Source organism: Phascolarctos cinereus, unplaced genomic scaffold, assembly GCF_003287225.1.
Source record: "Phascolarctos cinereus isolate Bilbo 61053 unplaced genomic scaffold, phaCin_HiC Scaffold_9;HRSCAF=440, whole genome shotgun sequence".
NCBI lineage: Eukaryota > Metazoa > Chordata > Mammalia > Diprotodontia > Phascolarctidae > Phascolarctos > Phascolarctos cinereus.
Window position 1 is genome coordinate 114,271,740 of NW_027556402.1, and position 25,793 is coordinate 114,297,532.

Genomic DNA, 25,793 nt, shown 5'->3' on the forward strand with positions numbered 1-25,793 from the left:
ATAATAATACTTTGAGGTCCAGGATAAATGCCACTTTCCCTAATCAGTCTCAAAGGGAGGGTAATATTTAGCTTATTGTATAACCAGCTTAGTTCTCTTCTGCCAAATGCTTGTTATACAAAAGATAACCACAAATAGCTAGTACATAGTTTTATCAAAGTAAACAGTAAGTAGAAATCAGAGCAGTTAAACAGATTAGAATGGACCACAGTACACAAGAGTAAAGGTGCTCTTTATAGGCCACTAGGTGGCGCCATAGTGCATAGAGTGCTGGGGCTGGAGTCAGGAAGACTCATCTTCCTGAGTTCAAATCTGGCTTCAGATACTTACTAGCTTTGTGACCCTGGGCAAGTCACTTAGCACTGTTTGCCTCAGTCTCCTCATATGTAAAATGAGCTAGAGAAGGAAGTGGAAAATCACTCCAGTATCTCTGCCAAGAAAACCCCAAATGGAGTCACGAAGAGTCAACCACGACTGAAAAACAACAACAAAGGAGCTCTTTTTTCTGGAAGAGAGATGAAATATTGGCTTTCAAGGATAGAGAATGATCTCAGAAAGAGGAGTCCTCTCTAAGAAATTCTAGGGTGCAAGTACTAGAATTTGTATCTCTGGCTACCAGTAATCATTAAAAAGTTCATGCTTGTCTCTTAGCTACCAATATCTTGCCCAATGCCTATTTATACCATTTTTGGTAATGTGTCTTGGATTTGCCCTTGGGTTTCTATCTCCATAACCTAGCCCAGGCTCCTACAACCCATCTTCTTGCCATCTCCTGCCTCCCCTAACAAAATGTACTACACATGCCAAGAAGAGTCATTTTCCTACCCTGTCATTTTGGTCATGCCAGATGCATTCTGAGAAATCAATAATGGCTCCCTGTTGACTCAGATAAAATTGAAATGTCTATTCCACCAGATCTAGAACTTGGCACAGTTAAAGTAGATAGTCACATACACAGGGCCAACACAAAGTAGAATACAAGAAGGGACAATTTTAATGTTGCTTTTGCATGTGTTTTAAGGATGTATTTTCATCCTTCATTTTAGGGATTAAAAATTCCATTCTCTGTAGTATATATGTTCAACTTGTGGTAAGTCAAACTACATATGTTACAGTGAAGGTTCACAGATTATGATGTACACTGGTACCCATAGGATATAATTAAGCGGGAGATGGTATCCAACTTTCATATAAGACCTAGAGTGTACAAATGTCTTATCCTGACTCGGCTCTTCATTGACACCTTATGCCTCACCACTATGGTTTCATCTGATGCTCTACTTGCCTTCTACAACAACTTAGTCTATTAATTTTGCATATGTAAACATGCTAGAAGTTTCAAGCATCCCCTAGACAAGAAGGTAAGTAATTTTAACCTTCTATTTTCCACTAAAGGGTTCCTTCAGCATTCATTGTGTTATGGAAGTGTCCAAATTCTCAAAGGTTATGTCAATAAAGTATATACCCTGGTAGAACTTATTAAATTACAGACTTGGAGTATGTGTCCATCAATGGACTATATGTTTGTCATAAAAGATCAGTTTAACTTTTTTTTTTTTTAGGCAATTGGGATTAAGTGACTTGCCCAAGGTCACATGGTTAGTAAGTGTCAAGTGTTTGGTCTGAGGCCGGATTTGAACTCAGGTCCTCCTGACTTCAGGGCCAGTGCTCTATCCACTGTACCACCTAGCTGCCCCCAGTTTAACTCTTGAGAGACCCATTACCAGAATGATATGGATAATGAAGTTTTGGGCTATAGCAACTCTTTTAAAAAAATTACTTTCATTTCCAAATTATCTCCCTCCCTCTACCCTTCTCCCACCATTTGAGAAAGCAAGAAATATAATACCAGTATATATATGAAGTCATGTAAAACATTTTAACATTAGCCATGATTTGAAAAAAAAGCAAGAAGAATTTTTTTTTAAAAAGAGAGAAAGCATATACTTCAATCTGCATTTAGAATCCATCAGTTCTCTGTTGAGAGGTGGATGGCATTTTACATTGTAAGTCCTTTGTAATTATTGTGGATCATTGTATTGATCAGAGTTGCTAATTCTTTCATAGTTGATTATTACTGTTACTGTGTACAATGTTCTCATGGTTCTGCTCGCTTTAATTTGAGGCAGTTCATATAAGTTTTCCCAAGTTTTTCTGAAACCATCCCCTTTGTTATTTCCTATAGCACAATAGTATTTCATCACAACCATACACCACAACTTGTTCAGCCATTTTCCAGTTGATGGGTATGCCTTCATCCCCAATTCTTTGCTGTTACAAAAAGAGCTGCTATAAATATTTTTGTACACAATAGTACTTTTCATTTTTCTTTGCTTTCTTTGAGGTACAGACAGTATTGCTAGGACATGGTTTCAAATTGTTCTCCAGAATGGTAGGACCAGTTTATAGTTCCACCAACAGTGCATTAATGTACCTTTTTTTTTCACATTCATCATTTTCCTTTTCTGTCATCTTAGCCCATGTGATGGGTATGAGGTGGTACCTCAGAGTTGTTTTGATTTATGTTCTCTATTCATGATTTAGAACATTTCCCCATGAGCATTGAGAGTTTTGATTCCTTCTTCTGAAAGCTGTTATTCATATCCTTTGACCATTTATCAATTGGGGAGCAGTTCTTATTTTTATAAATTTGACTCAGTTCCTTACATATGTGAGAAATGAGACCTTTATAAAAGAAAATTGCTGTAAAAATTTCCCCTGCTTTTCTACTTTCTTTCTAATTTTGCCTGCATTGGTTTTGTTTGTGCAAAACCTTTTTAATTTCATGTAATCAAAATTATTCACTTTACTTCCTATGACCTTCTCTATCTCTTCTTTGGTCATGAACTCTTCTCCTATCCATAGACCTGACAGGTAATTTTTTTCTGTTCTCCCCTAATTAGTTTATGGTATCAACCTTTATGTTGAAATCATATACGTACTTGGAATTTATCTTGATGTCTAGTGTGAGACATTGGCTTATGCTTAGTCTCTGCCACACTGCTTTCCAGTTTTCCCAGAAGTTTTTGCCCCAGTAGCTGGTATCTTTGGGTTTATCAAACACTAGGTTACTATGCCCATTTACTTCTGTATATTGTGTGCCTAATTTATTCCATAGCAACTCTTAAAGACCGTCTACCAAGTCACAGAGGAATTGCAAGCTCTGCCAGTAAAGGAAATACTCATTCTGTCATACAGTTGGATTCTTAAATTATTGAAGGGAACTCAAATTACTGAAGTGAGTTTGTGCTATCATATCATATTAAGAAGCAGTAGGATCTTGTTCTTACAGTCTCCCTCTGGCTGGCTGCTTTGTAGTATTTTACTAGCCCTGCCTTCAGTTTGGCACCAGCACAATCCCAGACCTTTATTTTTAATTTTGATTTCCCCCCCTTATGATAGCATATGTAGTCAAAGCATAGTGGGTCTAACTTTTGCATCTTAGTGTGGTCTAATAAGTCATCCTTCCAGATAGGCTTTTTTCCTTCCCACCTCCTCTGGCAGTCCATGTACATTAGATTTCCTTTGATCTGTTATCAAGGCATTCCAGATGGACAGCTAAGTGTTTATTTGCTTTTATCACAGCCTATTTCATTGGGGTTCAGGATTCTCCCTTGGTGTCTTTTCTTTTAAATGGAAATTGACTACAGTCTCAAACTGTTTTTTTGGACTCGCCAATTGGCCACCCCAAAGGATGCATCCTCGTTTTATTTGACTAATTTATTATTAGAATATTTGGGACTGACTGGTGCTTATACTATATCCCTTTCCATACAATGAATCCTGGAGAGTTTCCCCCCTCTGTTTTCAGTGTGTATAGTTGGTCCATTAACAGGTTGAGGGGATTGGATCCTTCCAGGTCTAAAATTTTATTAATCAATATTTATGGTGAACATTCAATACTTTTTCTTGGTTGTTGATTATTGATGAGGTGGTCATCATCAGAATCACTGGTTGGGCCATCAATGATGAATTTTTTCAAATGCAACAGCCCATAAAAAAAATCTATTAAAATAGAAAGGAGTTTGAGCCACATTGTTGCAAGAAGCATTCACAGCAATTAAATCATAGCTTTCTTTAAAATATCTGTAACAGAAGGTATCTATGCAGGACTCTAAGGTTTGCAAAGTGTCTCACATATGTAACACAGAGAAACCAGTCCTGAGCCCAAGGGCATATGGCCCTCCTCTCATTTCTTCTTTCTAAGGGTTCCCTCTTCTCTGGACCCTTGTCCAGACTGGATTTCATCCCAGCCTCTAATAAGAAGGCTAATCTCAATCTTTCTCTGTCTCTCTGTTTCTTCTTCCTTACTTCTTCTTCCTCCTCCCAATCTTTGCTTCATTAAACCTACACTCCAGTGCCTGGGGGACAAATTATTTAAAGTTCAGATTTTGGCCCTTGTTTAAGGCCTACTCAAATGGGGAGAAATGACAGATTTCTTTCAGCAGTATTAATCAGGGAAGGCTTGCTGGAGGAAATTGGATTTGACCTCAAAACTGACAAGTAGTTGGAATGCTGAAAGGTAGAAAGATGAGAATATCTTAGACAGGGTGGAAGAAATGGAGTCAAGGAAATACCAAGCCAGTTCAGCTATAATGGGTGGACTAGTTCCCAAGAGAGGAAGATGAAAGTGGGGGTTAGTAGAAGATAAGACTGGAAAGGTAAGTACAGGTAGATAATGATATTATTATTATTCTCACCTTATATTTAAAGAAGTTCATATAAAAATGGTCTTAGGACAAGTTGTTTTCCTACTTTTGTCCCTTTGTTTCTTATTTCTAGGATTATTGCATAAGTGAATAAAGTGATTGCTTTTTGCAATTGAGGAAAAGTATTTTAACCGAGTTCATCATCTCTAGAGCAACTGAGAGAATCGTTGGGACATTTCCAGTAGCAGACCAGATGATAGGGGTGATATGTAATTCATCATTTTTTCCAAGATTTTTCCTGCCAAGACTTTATATTTTGAGAACTTTTCATTCCATATCATTTGGAGCTTATGAGTAGTTGGCATGATTATAACTATTAAAAACATTGCTCTTAGATTTTTATGAGTCAGTCTTATGTCTGGATGATTATAGGCAACAGATTTATTGGTGGCAATGTTTAAATTCCAGTTCTGTTTAAGTGTTGGATTCTCAGGGTTTTTAAGGTCTGTATTTCTAGTACAGAAGATTTGTAATCCATTAGTTTACAAAGGATCAAAAGCTTCTGGTATATAATTCTGGCCACTTGTTTATTTCTTTTGGTTATATGTTAGGGGCTAAATTTTTGCTCTGGGTACTGATATGTCTAACAATTTCTACTATTTCCATTCAAAATCTGCAACAAATTCAGGATCTTTAAGGATGCTCTTTCTACAATTTCTGTTGGTAATGTCCTGCTCTTCTACGGCTCTCATAAACCCTTTTGTTTCTGTAAACACAGCCACATTATTATTATTAAGTGGGTTTTTTACCAGTCTAAGGAGCTTGGATTTAATTAGCAGGAAATAGGGAGCTATTAAATGTTTTTGAGTAAGTTTTGTCATGATGAAAGCAATAGCTTAAAGTGATTTGTCAGGCAGCCTCAGAACATAGGCTAGATTGATGTGGGGAGAGACAGGAGTCAGGGAGACCAGCTGGGGGCTATTGTAACAGGATTTCAAATCCCATATTTCTTTTTGGTAACTGTGAAGAAAAGGAACCTACAAAATACATATATTAGTTGAACATAAAAAGACAACCATTTCCAAATGTGAGGGTATTATTTGTCCCAAAGCCTTTTCCCCATCCTCTTTTGTTTTTTTATACTTAGAATTATTGTGAAAGGTGAGGGAGGGTATGAACCAGTCTGAGAGTGGCTCATTGACGGTCATTCAGAAGGCTTTTATCAGTGACATCCACCCTTAATAGTGCAAAAATGAGTGTTTTTAAATGAGAATTGGATGAAACATTTCTTAGGACAGAAACATTAAGAAAGAATGCCTTTATGCTGTCAATATTGGGCTGGGGTTTGTTGTATTTAGCTATTTTTCCTTCTTAGAAGAGAATGTTTTATGGGGAGGAGGGCTATAAAAACAAAAAAATGTCAATAAAACTTTTTAAAAAGAAGAAATAATACCTTTTCTGGTAGAGATGGCCTCAGTTATCATGGGGAAAATGACCTGGGATCTTTTTTGTTGTTGTGGTCATTGCTTAACATTTCATTTACAACTCCAACTTTCTACCTTGAAGACCTCTCTATCTTCATTAGTTTATTTTTCATTCTTGCAGTCAATGTAGTAAGTAAAAATATCTGTGATTTGGAATCCTTGGAGAATGAATCCTCCCCAGAGAGTTTTCTGGCTAACTTGGTTTTTACCCTTCTCAATCACCAAAGTTCGTCTTTTGTTTTAATCATTTTGTATAGAAGAATTTATAAAATTATTTTGTCTGGAAGACACTTCATTGTCTTCTTTAACACTGTATACTCAAATACCAAAAAAGGTCTGTGATTTCCCCCAGGATGAACTCCTAGTGTGGTAACTCCCTCCATCAACACAAATCAGTCCTAGGGAGCTGCCTGGTCTCGGAGAGGTAAAGGGACTTCTCCAGGGTCACCCCACTACTAAGTTTTAGGGAGCATTTGAATTCGGGTCTTCCTGATTCTAAGCCCAGCACCCTCTCCACCCCACCACACTGCTTTTTAAACAGACTATATCAAACATAATTGAACCTTTCCTTGATAACTCAGGGCCATAATACATGTTTGTTGAGTGGAATTGAATTGTGGCAAACTTCAATTATTAGTCGGCATTGTAATACAGTGCTGCCCTCAGTGACTATCGAAATGTGTAATGTTCTTTCTCTATATGCTAAATGGTTCAAGGCTGCTGTGCTTTTCAAATTCTTGTGTTTTTGTGCGTGGGTTTAAAATTTTTTTTAACCATTTTTCTGTTTCTTATCTTGCTGTGAGGTGTTATTTCTTGCTTTGGTTAGTATACCGTCTGCTAGTAGCCCTTCCTCATTCTAATATAAATCAGATAACCAAGTCCATTAGAATATTATGTAAAAAGAGAATGAAACAAGTTATGAACAAAGGACTGAAGGTTTCTTCATAAGCAGAATTAGAAATAGTAATATTTTTCCACGGGGAAGGAGCTCTGTGTGTGTTTGTGTGTGCCCTCGCTTCTGCTTACATCACTGCTCACCTAGGGTATAACCTGGTTTGTGGGAGAGGATGTACATTGAAAATCTGATCATTAAAGGGAAAATGGGCTACTGGCAGAGGTGGAGCCTAGCAAGAAAGGACCAGTAAATGAAGCAGATGATGGCTGCCTCTACTGCAGCTCCCATGAAGGTGATGTTGGCACCCTCTAAATTTCCTATCCTTGCTTAAATCTTCAGATGCCCACCTCAGTTATGATTCTGCTTTGTGTATGCACTTTATGTGGACTTTGTGTATTAATTTTATGACTGGATGCTTAGAATGGGGCAGAGTACTGCTCCCTATGTCTTGATTATAGTGGGATAGAGGATTACCAGACAAAAGAGCTGTGGAGAGTTGAGGTACTAGTTATCTTTTCACTATGCTAAATAAAAAGAAGAGAAATAATTGATATAAGGCAAAGCAGATCAATCGAAAATTGATCACCCAGATTTTTTTTTAAGAAACCAGAGCTAAACTGGACTAGGTTTTCTCTTCTTCTTCCTATGATTGGCCCAGCTCTTACATGGAACCTATTTTTGCTTTTCTTTGAAATGGTAAGGGAGTGATGCCCTCAGCCATTCCAGCTCAGGTCTCTGTTGAAGATTTCTGTTTGCTGCAGCAGCTCCAAAGTAGTATGTCATCCAGTTGATTGGTAGGCAGCCTATAGGCTAGGAACTTGGGAGAAAGAAGAAAGGAAAAGATTATGTAATGTCAAAGTTTTTTTTTTTTATTGCATGTAGCTTTGTCTTGACGACATGAAGGGATTTGGCTAGAACAATTGATTGTTCTTCAAATCCCTTCATAACCTACCCCCTCCAGTTTCTGTATTACCTTACGTTTCAGTCCCCACCCTACCCTATTGCTTACTCTGGATCCAGAGACATTGGCCTCCTTGTCATTTCGTTTCCTGACTCAGAGCATTTTCACTGGCTGCCTCCCATGCCTGGACCTCTCTCCTTCCCCCATTTGCCTTCTGGCTACCCTGGTTTCCTTCCAGCCTCAGCTGAAGTCCCTGCTTCTATAAGAAGCTTAATCCTTTCCTTAATCTGAGTGCCTTTCTTCTCTTAATTATTCCCAGTTTATTCTGTATATATCTTGTTTATACCTAGTTTGTTTGTTTGTTTTCTCCCCCATTAGACTGTGAACTTCTTGAGAGCAGGGAATGTTTTTTTTAATCTTTATACCTTCAACGCTTAGTACAATGCTTGGAGCACAGCAGGTGCTTAATAAATGATTGTTGACTGATTAGTTGACTGTTGGCCAGCAAAAGAAGTTCACACTGTGCTGGAAGGAAATGCTTTGGGTTAGTTTATGTGCATTTGAAAAATGCTACGTGGAGGGTACAGTGGATGGCTTTGGAATTTTTAAAAAATATCTTCTGAAGACTGATATTTTAGAGGGGCTCTCAGGTTTTGTGGATTTGTTTTGATGCAGGTATAGGGAACCTGCGGTCTCAAGGTGACATATGGCCCTCTAGGTCCTCAAGTGTGGCCTCAAGGACGCAGATTCCCCACCTCTGGTTTTGACTATTCATGTTGATTCTCAGGTTCTTTCCTGGCTCAAAACAATTGAAAACATTGACTTTCTCACTGAGGCAACTATGGTAGGATAAGGAGTTGTTGGGCTGTTATTCTGCTTGGTCACAGAGGGTAGAATAGGAGCAGCGAGTGCAAGATATGAAGATGAAAAATTCAGGCTGAATATAAGGGGAAAAAAAACCTTCCTAATAATTACAGCCAGTGGAAAAGTAAGATGGACTGTCTCAAGGGAGCATGACTTTCCCCTTCATCTTCAAGCAGAGTCTGGAAGACCACTTGGCAGAGATGTTTTAGAAGTGGTCCTTGTTCTTGTCATAGATGGCCACTGAAGTCCCTCTTAACTCAGAGAGTCTGTGATATCTGGGAATGGCTGCACACTAAGGAATGAATTGCAAATGATGGCCCAGGGGCTGGTTAGTTACAAATGTTGGTTGGCAGTCTCACATCTTATTAGCCTGTTGAGAAGAAGAGTCCTTGCATTTTTGACATAACAATACATACAATTACAAGTTATAAAACTCAGACTGAAAGCACACGAAGAAAACAAACCAGCATAAAATGAGTCAAGAGGGCGTAATGTCCTGACAGTAAGAATCTTTGCACTTCTAGAGTCTGATATTGTCAGGCTGCAAAGGCTCCTATTTCCAGTCTTCTATCATCAGTCATTCCTGCCTCATCCTGCTCTCTCCTCATCTCACTTGCCTAGCTAACACCACTGGCTGCTTGCAGAAAACAGACCCCAACACACACAGGTACTCTGGAAAATTAAAGAGAAAAGTAATTAAAATATGAGAATAGGCAGAAATGAAAAGATCTATTTTTGTCTACAGCCTGATTTTTATTAGGCTCTCTGCCTATGTTCTTTAGTCTAATTCAGATGCCTTTAGAAGCAAGTGCTTAATTTCATCCCTCTGTTATTTTCATGGTTTTTAAAGAGCTTCAGAGGTTTTATCTGTAAGAGTAGAGAAAGAAATGATATAAACAAAAACAATACTTCAAAAAATCTTAATTCAAGTGAAATGCTATGACCAAGCTCGAAGAGTCCGGAAAACTGTTGATAAAACACATTTTCCTCCCTTTAGTAGAGAGGTGGTATATTACAGGTACAGAATTTTGTATATGTTGTCAGATATTATTACTGTATTGGTTTACGATTTTCTTTGGTATAAGGGAGGGATCTAGTTGGGATGCAAATTGTTTTCTATCTTTGTATTCCCCAGGGCTTATCACAGTACTTTCTACTCTTTTTTTTTTTTTGAGGCAGTCAAGGTTAAGTGACTTGCCCAGGGTCACATAGCTGGTAATTGTCCTTGACTAGATTTGAACTCAGGTTCTGCTGACCATATCTGCTGCCCCATCTTAGCTGCCTCATACATTGTACTCTTAATAAATGTTTGGAATGAACTCATAATGTAATTGAAAATTTATTGACACATTCTCACGCTTCTCAGGACTCACAGCTAAAGTTTATTCTGTTTTGTCCTCTCTCCAGGGAAGATCAAAGGTGGCCTCATTCCTGTCTTCTTTATTTTGCCTGGCCAATATCAGAATTCTTTTCAGGTCTCTTCATAGGCTCCATTTTCCTATCTAATTATCTTGTGATCTTCACCAGGAAACTCTTCAAGTTCTCTATCAAGAGAACTGTTGATGACTGTTATAAACTATTGTTATTGTATGTTATATATTGAATTGTTGTGTATTGACAAACTGTTATCTATGTATAGTAATGTCACTAAGGTTCTGAAAAATTCTAAACAGTAGATTTCGTGGCTCCTGTGATCCTATGTGTTAGTATCACCATTTTTAGAACAATGCTACATTACTTGTGTGACGCTGTGACCTCCAGATCCTTTTTGGCCACATTTGTGTTTAGCCCTGCTTCCTGTAGACTAGCGTGCACCATAATAAAGTTCCAAATTATAAGGTAATTGGAAGTAAAGTTTACCCCACCTCCCGCACATCTGCAAAGGGCATATGCAAAATGCCCTATCATAAGAATTGTTTTTAAAAAGTTCATGTAGTTATGAGGATTTGCCAATTACTTTACCTCTAATCATGAAGAGGGTTGTAAGCATGGCCAGTGATGAGTAAAGTATTTTGAAATTAAAAACAATAAAACCTTTTCCCATCCCTCCATGGGTCACATGCAGTCCGACAGATTAGATGCTTAAACATAGTAGAAAGTTGTCTTTTCTTAAGTGATAAATTTCTTTGCATCAGACATCTCACAGAAAGTGATTTTATACCACAATTTTCTATAAAATATGTGATTGATTTTATGATCATTTTACTTTATTTTATGACTTTCATAAGTATCCTTGTGATAAATTTCAGCATGATTTTTACAAATAGGACCAAAAGATAAAATTGTAAAGGTGCCAGAATAATTCATAGAATAATATCTAAACAGTAAATGTGGGTGAGTTTACTCTTGAGTTTGTAAGCACAAGACAAGTTTCATAGAACACTGTGGGTGGATGGGGGTGGAGGATGGCTCTTTCCCAAGAAGTCTGCTTATCCTCCTTCATTATCCCTGTACTTCCTGGATCACTCCCTTAGCACATGGTTCCTCTGTTGTCCTGAGCCTGCCTCCTTACCCCCAACACATTGTCCCCAGCCCACAACCTCCTTCCACTAGTTTTCCTGTGCCACTGCACCCATGGGAGTGGGCTGTCCTCTGTGTCACCCTCCTTCCCCTCAATAAATTTGACCCAGATGCCCTAATTCTTGGTTATTGCTCTGGGTCAGGTACTCTGTGATCTTGTCCAATTTTTAGAGAGTCACTGTGACATGCGCTTCCTCCTCCTAATGTTTATATCCAAACTCTGAGCCCACTGAGGTTTTTCTGAGTGCTCTGTTCTCCCATGCAGAGACTGCTGGGGCTCAGACCTGCACAGTTCAGATTTTTGTATTTGCCACGTTCCCCAAAATGATGAAAGCTTGTTCTGGGAGGCTCTGGCTTCTCTGACCCAATCTTTAGCCAGAACAGTCTAGCCCTCAAATCCACTGTCCCTGCCCCAACATGGAGCTGCCTTCCTTTGGAGGCCATTCTCTCGGTTCCCCTCACTCCCCAGCGTTCATCATTAATGGCCATCCTTTTATTCTTTCTTGTACCTTTTCCTTCTTCGTGCATCTAGCCAGAGTGATCTGCTCTCTGTTCCTCACCCTCAACACCATACTTATATAACACTAGAGCTAGAATTTAGAGAGTGCTTTCAAGTTTGCAAAACACTTTACAAATATGATTTCATTTGATCTTCATAACAACCCTAGGAGATAGGTGCTATTATTACCCCCATTTCATAGATGGGGCAACTAAGGTAGACAGAGGTTAAGAGACTTGACCAAGGTCACACAACTAGGAAATGTCTGAGGCCAAATTTGAACTTGGGTCTTCCTGACTCCAGTACCAGGGCTCTATCCACTGAGCCACCCTCGCTGCTCTATCTCCCATCTCTGTACCTTTGCATTGGCCATCCCCCATGCCTGGAATGGATTCTCCCCTTGCCTCCACCTCATAGATTCCCTCTCCTCCTTTAACATGCTGCTCAGACATTATCTTCTGTACAAAGTCCTTTCCTGATCTTCGAAATTCCTAGTGCCCTCCTCCTAGTACCTTACCTTTATTATTTTGTGGGTGTGTATATACATATACACACAAAGATGTATGCATTCATATTTATGCTGTATTTTTTAGTGTAATTGATGTCTCCCCTAAGTTCACTGCAAGTAGGGATTGTTTCATTCTTTGTACTTGTATCCCCAGTACCTAAAACAATACTTGGCACAGAGTAGGTGGTGTTGATTGATTGGTTATTTATTTATTCATTCCCACAATAATTGCTTAGTTTTCCTTCTCCAAAAAAACCAGTAGTTTCTCACTATAGCCAAATGATCAGCAGTAGCAGGACAGCATCCTGATGACCTCTTATAATTAATGATGCTAAGACAATTAAGGAGGGGATAATGAATAAATGTGCACAGCTGGGTCTCACCCATCCAACTGTCTGCCTTCTTCTGGATTTCTCAAATGGAATAAACAACGGTAATCAGATGACTGAAGGTCTGGCTTAAAAGCCCTTGGGTCACTGGAATGCCCCTGAGGCCCTCCTCATCTACCAGGAATTGTGACTTCGGTCAGAGCAAAATGACAAGGAGCTTGGTCAATGACCAGTGGAAATTTTTTAAAAATAATTTTTTAAGAACTGAAAAAAAAAAGTCCAAAACAAACCCCAAATCCTGATCAGGCAGGGTAACTCGAACTGCTTTAACTTAGATCAGCAAAAGCCTTTAGATGACAGTCAGTACAACAGGCAGCTAGGTGGCCCAGTGAAAGGAAAGCTGGGTTCAGAGTCAGCAGGAGCTGAGTTCAAATCCTAAGCTTACTAGCTATGTGACTTAACGTCTCAGAGTTTCTTCTATAAAATGTGGGGTGTGTGTGTGTGTGTGTGTGTGTGTAGAGGACAGTAGAGTTGGACTCAGTGGTTTCTAATGACCCTTGGATTTTCCTGTCCTGGATGATCCTTGCTTGCACCCTCTATGGTGCAGAGAGGTTTTTCTGTGTGAATCTTTTGGTCCTATCCCCCGTGTTACACTGGAGACATCTGGGCTGCCATCTTGGATGCCATCTTGGATGAAGGATTGTGTCTCTTTGCTCTTGTCCTGCTTCATGGTAAATGGCCCAACCTGACCAACCATGCTCTTGCTTTGCCATCAGTGATTGATCTTTATGAGGTAGCTAGGTGGTGTACTGGGTAGAACGTTAGACCCAGTGTGAGAAAGACCAGAGTGCAAGTCACTTGATTTCTGCCTGCCTCAGTTTCCTTATCTGTAAAATGGGAATAATAGTAGCCTCCTACTGCCCAGGATTGTTGTCAGGACAAAATGAGATAATATTTAAGTGATCTGTAAATACGATATGTGGAATTGAGGGACTAGGAATGAAGTATGATGGGAATATTCAATTCAATGAACATTTACTGTATTCTATCACATAAACATTGCAGATTTTATGCCAAAATTTTTTGCAAAAAAAGTGCAAAAATTTTTTAAAAATTGTGCCAGTATGATTTAAAAACCATTTATTATTAAGCTGTCTTTTCTTTGGTGCAAGATTAGGATGTATGGAATACTCATGAGCATATGTTAGAATTGGGAAGATACTAGTGTTACTACATTATATGACTTATTCATGGCACCTTCACCTGCCACTGGTCCCTTTGCTCCTACCACTCTATTTAGTTGAGTGACAATACTGTTAGTACTACAGTACTCTAAACAAACCATGCAAGTCAGTTTTCAGAAATATACTGACAATGTGTGTGCACTCAGAATTCTAGGCTTGTGGCTCACAAGAAGTGAGAGACAAATGAGTAACCATATGCCACTGGTGAATATATTGCTGCTCTGTTTACCTTTTAAGTGACGTGATGAACAGAATCATACGAAAGGTTGTAAACCAATTTTTGGACTGAAAAAAAAAACCCAACAAGGCATGACAATTATTTGGTAGCGATGATTATGCAGTGAAATACGGTATAAAGGCCCTACTATGTGCAAGGTCCTGAGGACACAAAGCCAGGAAAGTAAAGAGTCTCTGCTTTCAGGGGCCTGCCATTCTACTTGGGGAAACAACAAATACAAACCATGTTTTTGGTGAAGGGGAAGCATTAATAGCTAGGGGTACCAGGAATGGTCTCCTGTAGGAAGTGGTATTTGAGGTGATTCTTGGAGACAGATAAGGATTTCAAGAGGCAGAAGTAAAGAAGGAAGAGTATTTAACATCAGGGACAACCTGTATGAGGTACTGAGACAGAAAATGAAAGGTCATATATGGGAAGACAGCAAGTACTCCTAGAAGACTGAGTTTGCAAGGTGGAGTAATATGAAATCAGTCTAGAAAAATAGGTTAGAGTTAGAATAAAATCTTTAGAACTTATGTGGACATTATTGATGAAGAATCAGTCAGTCTACAAACATGTGTTAAGTGCTTACTATGTTCCAGGCTAGGTGGTGCAGTGCAGGACCTAGAGTCAGGAAGACCTGAGTTCAAATCCAGCCTCAGTCACTTAGTAGTTGTGTGACCTGGGGCAAGTCACTTAACTCTGTTTGCCTCAGTTTCTTCATCTGTCAAATGAGCTGGAGAAGGAAATGGGAAACCACATCAGTATCTTTGCCAAAAAAACTCCTAATAGGGTCACAGAGAGCTTGGACATAACAACTGAAGAACAAATAAGATAGAGGGAAGGGTATTCAGTGAGTACCTAACAAGATATCAGTGCTTTCACATTCTGAAGGAGGACATTAGGTAATATCTCTGCAGAGAACTCAGCCTGTCATGGGCTCTGCAGATTCCTCTCTAGCCACCTGCTTTCACTTATCACTTCTAGAGGCGCAAGCTTACCCAAGAAGGCTTTTCACTGGGGACAAAGAGAAATAAGAGTGACTAAAGCAGGGCCAGCGACCAGCCTCAGGAATGCCAGGGTCCTTTCTTTGCTGCCAGGGCCAAGTACTTGTGGTCTTGCTCCCTCAGCTTTATCGATTTTCTGCTGACTGGTTATTTTCTTTCTCTGATATTTGACCATCTGTCTTATCCTGTCCCTTCTTCTGCAGATAATCCGGCTGCTGAGGGTTTGTAGATACTCTGACCTCCTGCCTTGTTCTGATGTCTCCTTGCCTGTGTCTTCAATTTAACCGAAGCTTATTAAATGCCTGTTTTGTCCATCACTGTTCTTGGTGCTAGGGATAGATCGAAGGATAGACCCCCACATTCCACTACAGTATGGGGTAAAAGACATGTACATAGGTAACTATGACATAATGATGGGATAAATGCAAAGGAAAGTTTAAACAAAATGCACTGAGAATTGGTTTTCTTTTCTTTATTTTTAAAATGTAGTTTTTTAAAACATGAATTTATGATCTGTCACCCCCCACTGCTGCTCCCTTCTCACATTCAACAAAAACAACTTGAAACCTGATAATAAGCACGCATAGTCCAGGAAAACAAAGTTCCTACATTGGCCATGTCTAAAAGTGTATGTCTGAGAAATAAAAAAAAATTCTGAACTTGACAAATATCACCAAACATAAACATTTCCACATATAAAGAACATTGCACATGAAACAGTGAATCTGCACCACGTACAGTTTAGTCCCTTTTTCTTGAAAGTATACAATAAATTCAGCATATTGGTTCCAAAGTTGTCCTGCTGTCTTTTCCTTTGGAATCTCCTATTCTTTTCTGTGCCTTTTTCTTCTAATGCTTCATTGATACCCTTATCTTTCCCCCGTCCCCTTTTTTGCATTAGGTACTGTACTGTTGTTCCCTCTACTCAAAAAATGCTGTGGAAGAGTTTTGGAGGAGAAAGTGGGGCTGGTTACTTTGTACAGCCCTCCCTCACTTAAATCCAATTCACTTGCATGTCATGGCATCCCAGATGTCATGATCCTCTTTGAGAAGGAAAGACAAACAACAACCTCTGTGAGTAGAAATCCTTCCTTCCTCCCTCCTTCTCTCCTTCCTTCTTTCCTTTCTCCCTTCCTTCCTTCCTCCTCCCTTCCTTCTTTCCTTTCTCCCTTCCTTCCTTCCTTCCTTCCTTCCTTCCTTCCTTCCTTCCTTCCTTCCTTCCTTCCTTCCTTCCTTCCTTCCTTCCTTCTTTTCTTCCTTTCTTTTCTTCCCTTTTTTTCCCCTTCCTTCCCTTTTCCCTTCTCTCATCCACATAGGGTATCATACCCTTACCTGGGGGTGCTCTGCTCAAAAAAAAAATATAAATTCTGATCCCTGAAACCTTTTTTTTTCCCCCTTAAGAACTGCACTTTAAACTCAAAACACTCTGGCTCTCTTTGATTGGCCAACAACAGGTCCCAGGCCAAGCCCCACTTGGTCATTGTTGGTCCCTGATTGGCTCAGAGTGAATGGAAGTGGCAATTGTTTCTGTTTTGGCCAGAAACCCTGAGGGTCTTCTCCTCTCAGATTGATTTTTTTTTTTACTAGGTAAAGAAATCATTCAGTCTCTGCCTGTTTCTTATCTAGCCTTAATCTCTGAATGGGCTTTTACTTTGTCAAACTGAGACCTGTTAAAGACCTTAGCTTAAAAAGGCCAAGGTCCCCTACTGCATAGAAGACCATTTCCAGTTGTCCTGATCTGTTATCTTACCATTGGACCAAGATAGCCTTGGAGGGGAAAGTGAGGCTGGTGGCTTTGCACAGCCCTCTCTCACTTATTCACTTGCATGTCTTGGCATCACCTTCCTGATGTCGTGGTTCTCTTTGAGAAGAAAGGACAAACAATAACTCAAAAAATAAAAAAAAAAGACTGCCTTGTATTCAATAATGATAACGATAATAAAGCAAAAAAAAATCCACATGGTCTTGTCCAAAAATGTAAGTCTGCTAGGAGAAATGTGAGATGAGAGAAATCATTAATAGGTCGAAGGAGGTAGAGGGAAAGGCTTGCTGTGGAAATGACACTTGATTTGGTACTATCAGGAATCCAATCCAAGCCAATAAACATTTATTAAGGCACTGTACTAAGCCCTGGGGATACAATTAGCAAAAAGAAAGATAGTTCCTGCCCTCAAGGGGTTTATAATCTAACGGGGGAAAACAACACTCAAAAAGAGGCAGGAAAGAGGGGACAAGGTGGATACCAAAGGGTAGAGACAGGGCAGCAGACACAGAGGGGCCTTAGCCCAAAGGTCCAGTTTCTGCCCTATATAAAGGAAAGCATTGGGAGGTTTTGGTATGCCACCATCCAGACCTCCAAGCAGAGGGGAGAGGAGGCTGAGGGAGGTGGTATCTAAGGCTTGAATTAACTACCTGGTGATGAGATTAGAGGTGCAGTGCTTAACCTGGGAGGAGCATCTTGTTCTGTGGAGATGAAACCAGGCACAGCAGCATATGCAGAATGGAGGAATGGAACAGCAGATGGAAATGGAGAGAAGTCATTTCCTGGTCCTGGGGATGTCCTGCAGCAGATATACAGAGGAATGTTACAGTTGAGGGTGGAAGGTGGAGAATAATTCAGCTTGGCTAAAACATACAGTATCTGAAAGGGCATAATCCTAGAGAAGGCTGGAGAGGTAGATTGGAGCTGGATTACAGAAAGCCTTCAATGTCACCATTAGCAGTTTAAACTTCAGTAGGTAATGGGGAAGTATAAATGGTTTCTGAGGAGAAGAGTGACACAGTCAGAGTGGTTATTAGGATTATTAGGCATTAGGAAGTTAACATAAACAGCAGTGTGAAGGATACATTGAAAAGGGGTTGTGTTCACCCTCAGTTAAGGGGAGGGGAGAAGGGAGGAAAGGAGAGGAGAGGAGAGAAGACAGGGGAGGGGCTGAGTTACCCAACTGGAACTGGTCAGCTGGGTCCCCATTCAAGCAGTTCGGACTACTCACAGGTTGTGTTTGTCCTTTATTCTCGAAGAGAACCATGACGTCAGGGAGATGATGACATGACTTGCACTTGACTTTGATTTGAGTGAGTGAGGGCTGTGCAAGGTCACCAGCCTCACTTTCTCCTTCAGAGCCATCTGGGTCCAGTGGCCAGACACCCATCAGGATGACTGGAGATAGCTCAGGGTGCAATGGGAGACCCTCACCCTTTTAAGCTAAAGTCTTTTCAGGTTCTCACTTTGATTAAAGGGGCCATGCTTTGACTCATTGAAAGGCAGAGAGAGTGGAAGAAGGAAGGCCAGTGAGCAGGCAGTTACAGCCCTCTGGGTGAAGAAGTGAGGGGCTAGAGGAAGTTTAGGGAAGGTGGGTTTTTTGTTTGTTTTTTGGTTGAAGGGGACATCGAAACATGAGATTGAAAATGTCTGAGAGGGGGTAATTTATGGAGTAAGGTTAAAGAGGAATGAGAGGGAAAGGGATTGATGTGATAGGGATAGCTCCAGCACAAGGCACAGCTGCCTAGTCCTCTGGAACTGGAAGGAAGGAAGGGAGGGAGGAAGGGAGGACAAACTGGTAGGGACATTGTAAAGTTAAGGACAAGGGAAGAGGGGTAGTATCAAGAGAGTTCAAATTGGATGGCTTCAATCTTCCTGATAAAGAAGGAAGGAAAACCACTTATAAAGGGTGGAGGGAAAGGAATGGATTTGGAGGTAAGAGAAGAGAGAGTTTGGAACAACCACTGTGCGGAATGTTATAGAATGAATAAGTGACTTTTATGTCATGAAGCAATGAGCGCCTAGTTTCAGTTAGATATACATTTGTGTGAGCAATTAGTGTCATTCTGTGACTTTTGTTAAATTTTCACATTAGTTATGTTGTAAAGAAGAATTAGAACCAATGGGAGGAACCACGAGAAAGAAGAAACAAAACAAAAAAAGAGAGAGAGCAAATAGTATGCTTTGATTTGCATTCATACTCCATAGTTCTTTTTCTGAATGTGGATGGTATTTTCCATCGTGAGTCTTTTGTAGTTGTCTTAAATGCTTGCATTGCTGAGAAGATCTAAGTCTATCAAAGTTGGTCATCGCACAATGTGGCTGTTACTGTGTACAACGTTCTCCTGGCTCTGCTCACTTCACTCAGCATTAGTCTATACAAGTCTTTCCAGGTTTTTCTGAAGTCTGCCTGCTCATCATTTCTTATGGAACAATAGTATTCCATTACACTCATATACCACAACTTGTTTAGCTATTCTCCAATTGATGGGCACTCCCTCAATTTCCAATTCTTGGCCACTACAAAAAGAGCTGCTATGAATATTTTTGTACATGTGGGTCCTTTCCCCATTTGTATGAATTTTGTGACTTTCTCCATGAGAATTTGATCACTTGAGAGTAAGACAAGGGGAGCCAGCTAGACCAGAGTTACACAGGTTGAAATCAGGGTGGGAAACTCCAAAGATGAAGGAGTAGGACATTTAAGTGTGGAAGAGATGGCATGATTCCTACCTCAACAGAATCACACCTATCCATGGGCAAGTGATTTCTTTTTGTTTATCTAATCCTTGGCCTGTTATTGCACTGATGGATTTCCTATGTGATCTGTGTCCTCGCTCTTTACTAGATTTCCCTTAAACTGATTTAACTGATAACTATTTTGTTTCATTAGCTACTTTGCTGAAATATTTGAAATATTTGCTGAAATAAACAGGATTTTTCTTACTTAACCCAAAAGGCTGAGATAAAAAAGGTCATTAAGCCAATGCAGTAATCTCTTGGTTTTAGGAAAGGTATAAACCTGTAAGTACAAAAAGAGATTCAGTGTTACCTTAGGTTGGGGTTCTGGGTCAATTTGAGAGGAAATTCAGTCTATTCCTAGCATGAGCGAAAAGCAAAGAGATATTAAATAAATGGATAGGAAAGGGTGGATACACAATTGTCCTCTTTCTTCCAAGTCAGACCTTTATGATGTGGTTTTATTATTGTTGCATTGTATTGTGAATACTTGGAAAAATCAAGAGATCCATATTGTAATATAAGTATCAATTATCCTGCGCAAGGATAAGCCCCTCTGTGTCAGACCTGTAAATTCTTCTTGCCCTGATGCACAGTCACAGGCAAGCCCTCATTCAATTCCCCTGCTGGAAGGTTTGGGGTTGTCTGCTTCTACCATACATCATATTCTCAGTATTCATAGACTTCTTCGTCTGTTTCCCTATGTTGACCTGGGCCACAAAAATGACTTACTGTGATTTTTTTCCCTTATAATTCCCTATCAAGATTTGATCTGGTACATTTTCTAGATCTTTGTGGAGTAGATAGAGGGAAGACCTTGGCTTAACTATTTCCTCCTGCTTCGCCATCTTGGCTAGTGTCCTGGACTCTTGTGTTTGCATTTCAAATTTCCTACTAAGCTCTGGTATTTCCCATCAGAAATTCTTAAAAGTCCTCTGTTCCATTTAAGGTCCATTTTTCTTCCTTGTAAGATTTTACTCAGCTTTTCAGGGTAAGTTACTTTTGGCTATGCACCTTTCTCTTTCTCTCCCCTCTGCCTTTCAGATTAATGTATTACATAATTTCCTCTGTATTTTAGTAGAAGTGATGAAGTCTAGTGTGATCTTGACTATAGTTCCTTGGTATTTACATTACTTCTTTCTGGTTGCTTGCATATTCTTTCTTTGATATGAGAGCTCTGGGTTTTGGCTATACCATTCCTTGGACTTTTCCTTTTGAGGTTCCTTTTAGGAGGTGATTGGTGGATCCTGTATATCTTTATTTTGTTCTCTTCTACAAGATATGGACAACTTGATCTGATTTCTTGAAATCCAAACTTTTAAAAAAATCACAGATTTCAGGGAGTCTTGATTCTTAAGTGATCTTTCTTTGACCTATTTTCCAAGTTGGTTATCTCACATTTTCTCCTATTTGTTCAAATTTTTGATTTGTTCTAAATATTTCTTGTGTCTCATGAAGTCATTGATTTCTGTTTAGTCTACTCTAGTTTTCAGGGATTCCATTCCTTACAGCTTTTATCTTGTTTTTATTTCTTGCTTTATTTCTCATAGGTGTTCGTTTATTCTTTGTAGAAGATCCTTTTTTTTCTCCTTTGAATCTCTGCATATAGTTGTTATAAAGTTGGGTTTGCAAAAATTTTTATACTGGTCAGCATTTTCTTTGATTTGCTTGTCTATTCACCTTCCACTCTTAAATTGTGGTTACATTCCAGGGATAAATTCCACTCCTTGCTGGGTTTTTTTTGGGGGGGTGTTCAGCCTCACTGGATCTCTCTGTGAGTTTCCTGTGTTCTTATGATTATCTCTACCTTCCAGGGTTTGGCCCCTCTGAATCTTTGAAATCAAAGCTCTGGATCTTCAGGGCCCTTTCTGGTGTCTCGGAACAGAATGTTAGGGCCTTCTGATCCACTTAGGTACAAGGTATCCTGGTGTAAGACCTTTGGAACCATGTTGGTTGGTTACGTACTGGTCCCTGGTGCCATTGCCCAGGATTTCCAAGGGATTTTCTGGCCACCCTTTGGTTTTCTCATAGGAAGCCTTCATTCTTCCTGCCTCTGGACATAAAGCTTTATTGGCTACAAGTATTGTTGTTGCTGTTTGTCCTTAATTTTCTTTTTTTTTCCTAATTTTTTTCTTAATATAAATATATTTATTTTTAGTTTTCAACATTCATTTCCACAAGTTTTTGAGTTCCATATTTTCACCCCATCTCCCCCCTCCCCCCACCCCAAGATGTCATGCATTCTGACTATCCCTTCCCCTACTATGTCCTCTCTTCATCTCTCTCCCCTTCTCTTATCCCCTTCCCCTTCTGTTTTCCTGTAGGGCAGGATAGACTTCTGTACCCCATTTCCTATGTTATTTCCCAGTAGCATGTGAAAACATTTTTTTAAAAACATACGTTTTTAAAATTTTAGGTTTCAAATTTTCACTCTTCCTCCCTCCCCACCCACCCTCATTGAAAAGGCAAGCAACTCAATATAGTTGTACATGTGCAGTTATGCAAAACAGGTCCATAGTAGACATGTTGTGAAAAACTAACTCTATTTCCCTTAATCCTATCCTTTCTTTTGACCCTGTCCCTTCTCAGAGGTATTTACTTCTGATTACCCCCTTTCCCAATCTGCCCTCCTCTCTATCATCCCCTGCTCTCTTGTCCCCTTTCCCCCTATTTTCCTGTAGGGTAAGACAGATTTCCATACCCAATTGAATGTGTATGTTATTCCCTCCTTAAGCCAAATCCTATGAGAATAAGATTCACTCATTCCCTCTCACCTTCCCCCATTTCCCCTCCACTGTAAGAGACTTTTCTTTTCTGTTTTTTTTTGTGAGATAATTTACCCCATTCTACCTCTCCCTTTCTTCTTCTCCTGTATATCCTTCTCATCCCTTAATTTTATTCTCCAGATATGACCCTTAATCTTCAACTCACCCTGTGCCCTCTATCTATCTATCTATCTATCTATCTATCTATCTATCTATCTATCTATCTATCTATCTATCTCTACATACATACATATAATTTTTTCCTCCAACTACCCTAATACTGACAAAGGTCTCATGAGTTATAAATATCATCTTTCCATGCAGGAATGTAAACAGTTCAATCTTAATAAGTCTCTTATGATTTCTCTTTCCTGTTTACCTCTTCATGTTCCACTTGAGTCCTGTATTTGAAAGTCAAATTTTCTATTCAGCTCTGGTCTTTTCATCAAGAATGCTTGAAAGTCCTCTATTTCACTGAATGACCATTTTTTCCCCTGAAGGATTATACTCAGTTTTGCTGGGTAGGTGATTCTTGGTTGTAATCCTATCTCCTTTGCCCTCCGGAATATTATATTCCATGCCCTGAGGTCCTTTAATGTAGAAGCTGCTAAATCTTGTGTTATCCTGATTGTGTTTCCACAGTACTTGAATTGTTTCCTTCTGGCAGCTTGTAATATTTTCTCCTTGACCTGGGAACTCTGGAATTTGGCTACAATATTCCTAGGAGTTTTCCTTTGGGGATCTCTTTCAGGAGGAGATCTGTGGATTCTTTCAATTTCTATTTTGCCCTCTGGTTCTACTATATCAGGGCAGTTTTCCTTGATAATTTCTTGAAAGATGATGTCTAGGCTCTTTTTTTGATCATGGCTTTCAGATAGTCCAATAATTTTTAAATTCTCTCTCCTGGATCTATTTTCCAGGTCAGTTGTTTTTCCAATGAGATATTTCACATTGTTTTCTAATTTTTCATTCTTTTGGATTTGTTTTACAGTGTCTTGATTTCTCATAAAGTCACTATCTTCCAATTGCTCTATTCTAATTTTTAAGGAAGTATTTTCTTCAGTAATCTTTTGGACTTCCTTTTCCATTTGGCCAATTTTTCTTTTTAGGGCATTTTTCTCCTCATTGGCTTTTTGGACCTCTTTTGCCATTTGGGTTAGGCTATTTTTTAAGGTGTTATTTTCTTCAGTATTTTTTTGGGTCTCCTTTAGCATCACTCTCAGTTTTTCCTCTACTTCCCTTACTTCCTTCTCAAAATCGTTTTTGAGCTCTTCCAAGGCCTGGGACCAATTCTTATTTTTCTTGGAGGCTTTGGATGTAGGGGCTTTGACTTTGTTGTCTTCTTCTGGTTGTATATTTTGATCTCCTTTTTCACCAAAGTAAGATAATATAGTCTGACTCTTTTTGCGCCGCTTGCTCATGATCCCGGCCAATTACTTGAGTTTTAAACTCTTTGTTAAGGTACGAATCTGCTTCCAATGTGGAGAATGTACTGTCCCAAGCTTTGGGGGTTTGTACAGCTGTTTTCAGAGATACTTGTAGGGACCTGTAAATTTTCAGTTCTTCCAAGGTGGTATGATAAGGGGCAAGGTGTTTACTCCTTTCCTGGCCTGTTACCACAAGTACTCCTTTCTGTCCTGTAACTGTGAGGAGAGGTTCCTCTCCACAACCACTACAAGCTCCACCAGGCCAGCGGTCCTCATCCCAGCACTGCCACCCAGAACTGTGACCCAGATCCAAGCCCAGGCAAAGCAAGAGATTCCTGCCTCAGCACTGGCAAAGGGATCCCTGCAATCCCTCTCTGATCAGCCACTGGATTCCCCCTCAGTCTGTGGGCCAGAAGCTTGGGAAGCAGCTGCCCCCCCAGCGCCACGCTCTTGGGGAATGGAGCTGAAACCCCGCCTTCCTTCCTCAGCACTGACAGAAACAGACTTTTCCCACTGACCTTCTAAGTTGTCTTCGGCATTGGTGGATTGAGGAGCCTGGAAACCTCCACAGCTGCCTCTGAGGCCTGCTCCACATTCGCTGAAGCCTGCGCGCCCACTGCGCCCATGCCACACTGCGCTGCACTCCCAGCCCCGCATGATATACCTTTCTGATCAATCATCCAGGTTGTCTTGGGCTGGAAATTTGTTCCACTCTGTCTTTTTGTGGGTTCTGCTGCTTCAGAATTTGTTTAGAGCCATTTTTTATGAGTATTTGGAGGGGTTTGGAGGAGAACTCAAGCAAGTCACTGCTTTCACTCCGCCATCTTGGCTCCGCCCCCCTTTTCCTTACTTTTCAAAGAAGACCATTAATATCATAGATGATGTCTCAACTTGTGAGTGAATTGGACTTAAGTGAGGCAGAGTTGTACACGTGTACTTTCTTGCTAAATGCTGGCACTGGATTTGCTGGGGAGGGCACTTTCCTCTTGTCTCTGGTTTGTTGCCTGACTTCCTGTGCAGTTTTGGGATGGAAAATGTCACTGTACTTTCTCATTGGATTTCTTGGTTATGATTCAGTCTGGGGCAAATTGCAAGGTTTTTCTAGGGTAGGTATGTAGAAGCTGAATGTTTGAGTACAGATGGCCAGAAGTTCCATCTTAATTAATGTTTGTTCCTGTTCTTAATAAATGCTTGTCCTTGAACTGCCTCAATCATAAATCTGTGTTATAGGGTGTGTAAAGCCTAGGATTAAAGCCTGATATAACCTTGACAATTAGAAATGCTAACTCTTTGAACTTCAAGCTTCTATGACAGATTTGACAGGACAGAAGCCTATTACTGGATTTTGTTACTTTAAGCTCCACAAAGTAATTATTAGTGATTAGCTATTGTTTAGAAATTGGTACAACATCATCTTGGTCACACTGTATACTACTGCCCTCTAATGGTCTGACTGAAGCATGGAGGTGACCTTAGACCATGTCAATGGAGCATAAGGTCAAACAGGTCCTACAAAGATAGATTTCAAGTAGGCCCTGGTGATTAAGGGTCTGTAGGGTCACTATTAGAGCATCACTGTTAGAATGTTGGCTATCAGGTGATGAATTATTTCAGGCCAAACATTTCATGAAGACTATCTATGAGAGCATAGAGTGGTTGTGATCTCTGCTAAAATATCAAGGACCAGTGATTTCATTAGTGTGAGAAAGCCTTACTCCAGGCAAATTGCAACCCATCTGTAGTTTAGTCTTAGGACTGCCTGAGGCTAAAATTAAAGAGGTTAAATGTCTGACTCATGGCATCACAGTTAATGACTATCAAAGTCAGGATCTGAACCAATCATCTACCATGGTATTCTGCCTATATGATTTACATATCAATAAAATAACAAATCCTTAAAAGATTATTTTAACAGTATAAATATAAATACAGGGCAACGAGGTGGTGCAGTGGATAGAACACTAGGCCTGGAGTCAGGAAGGC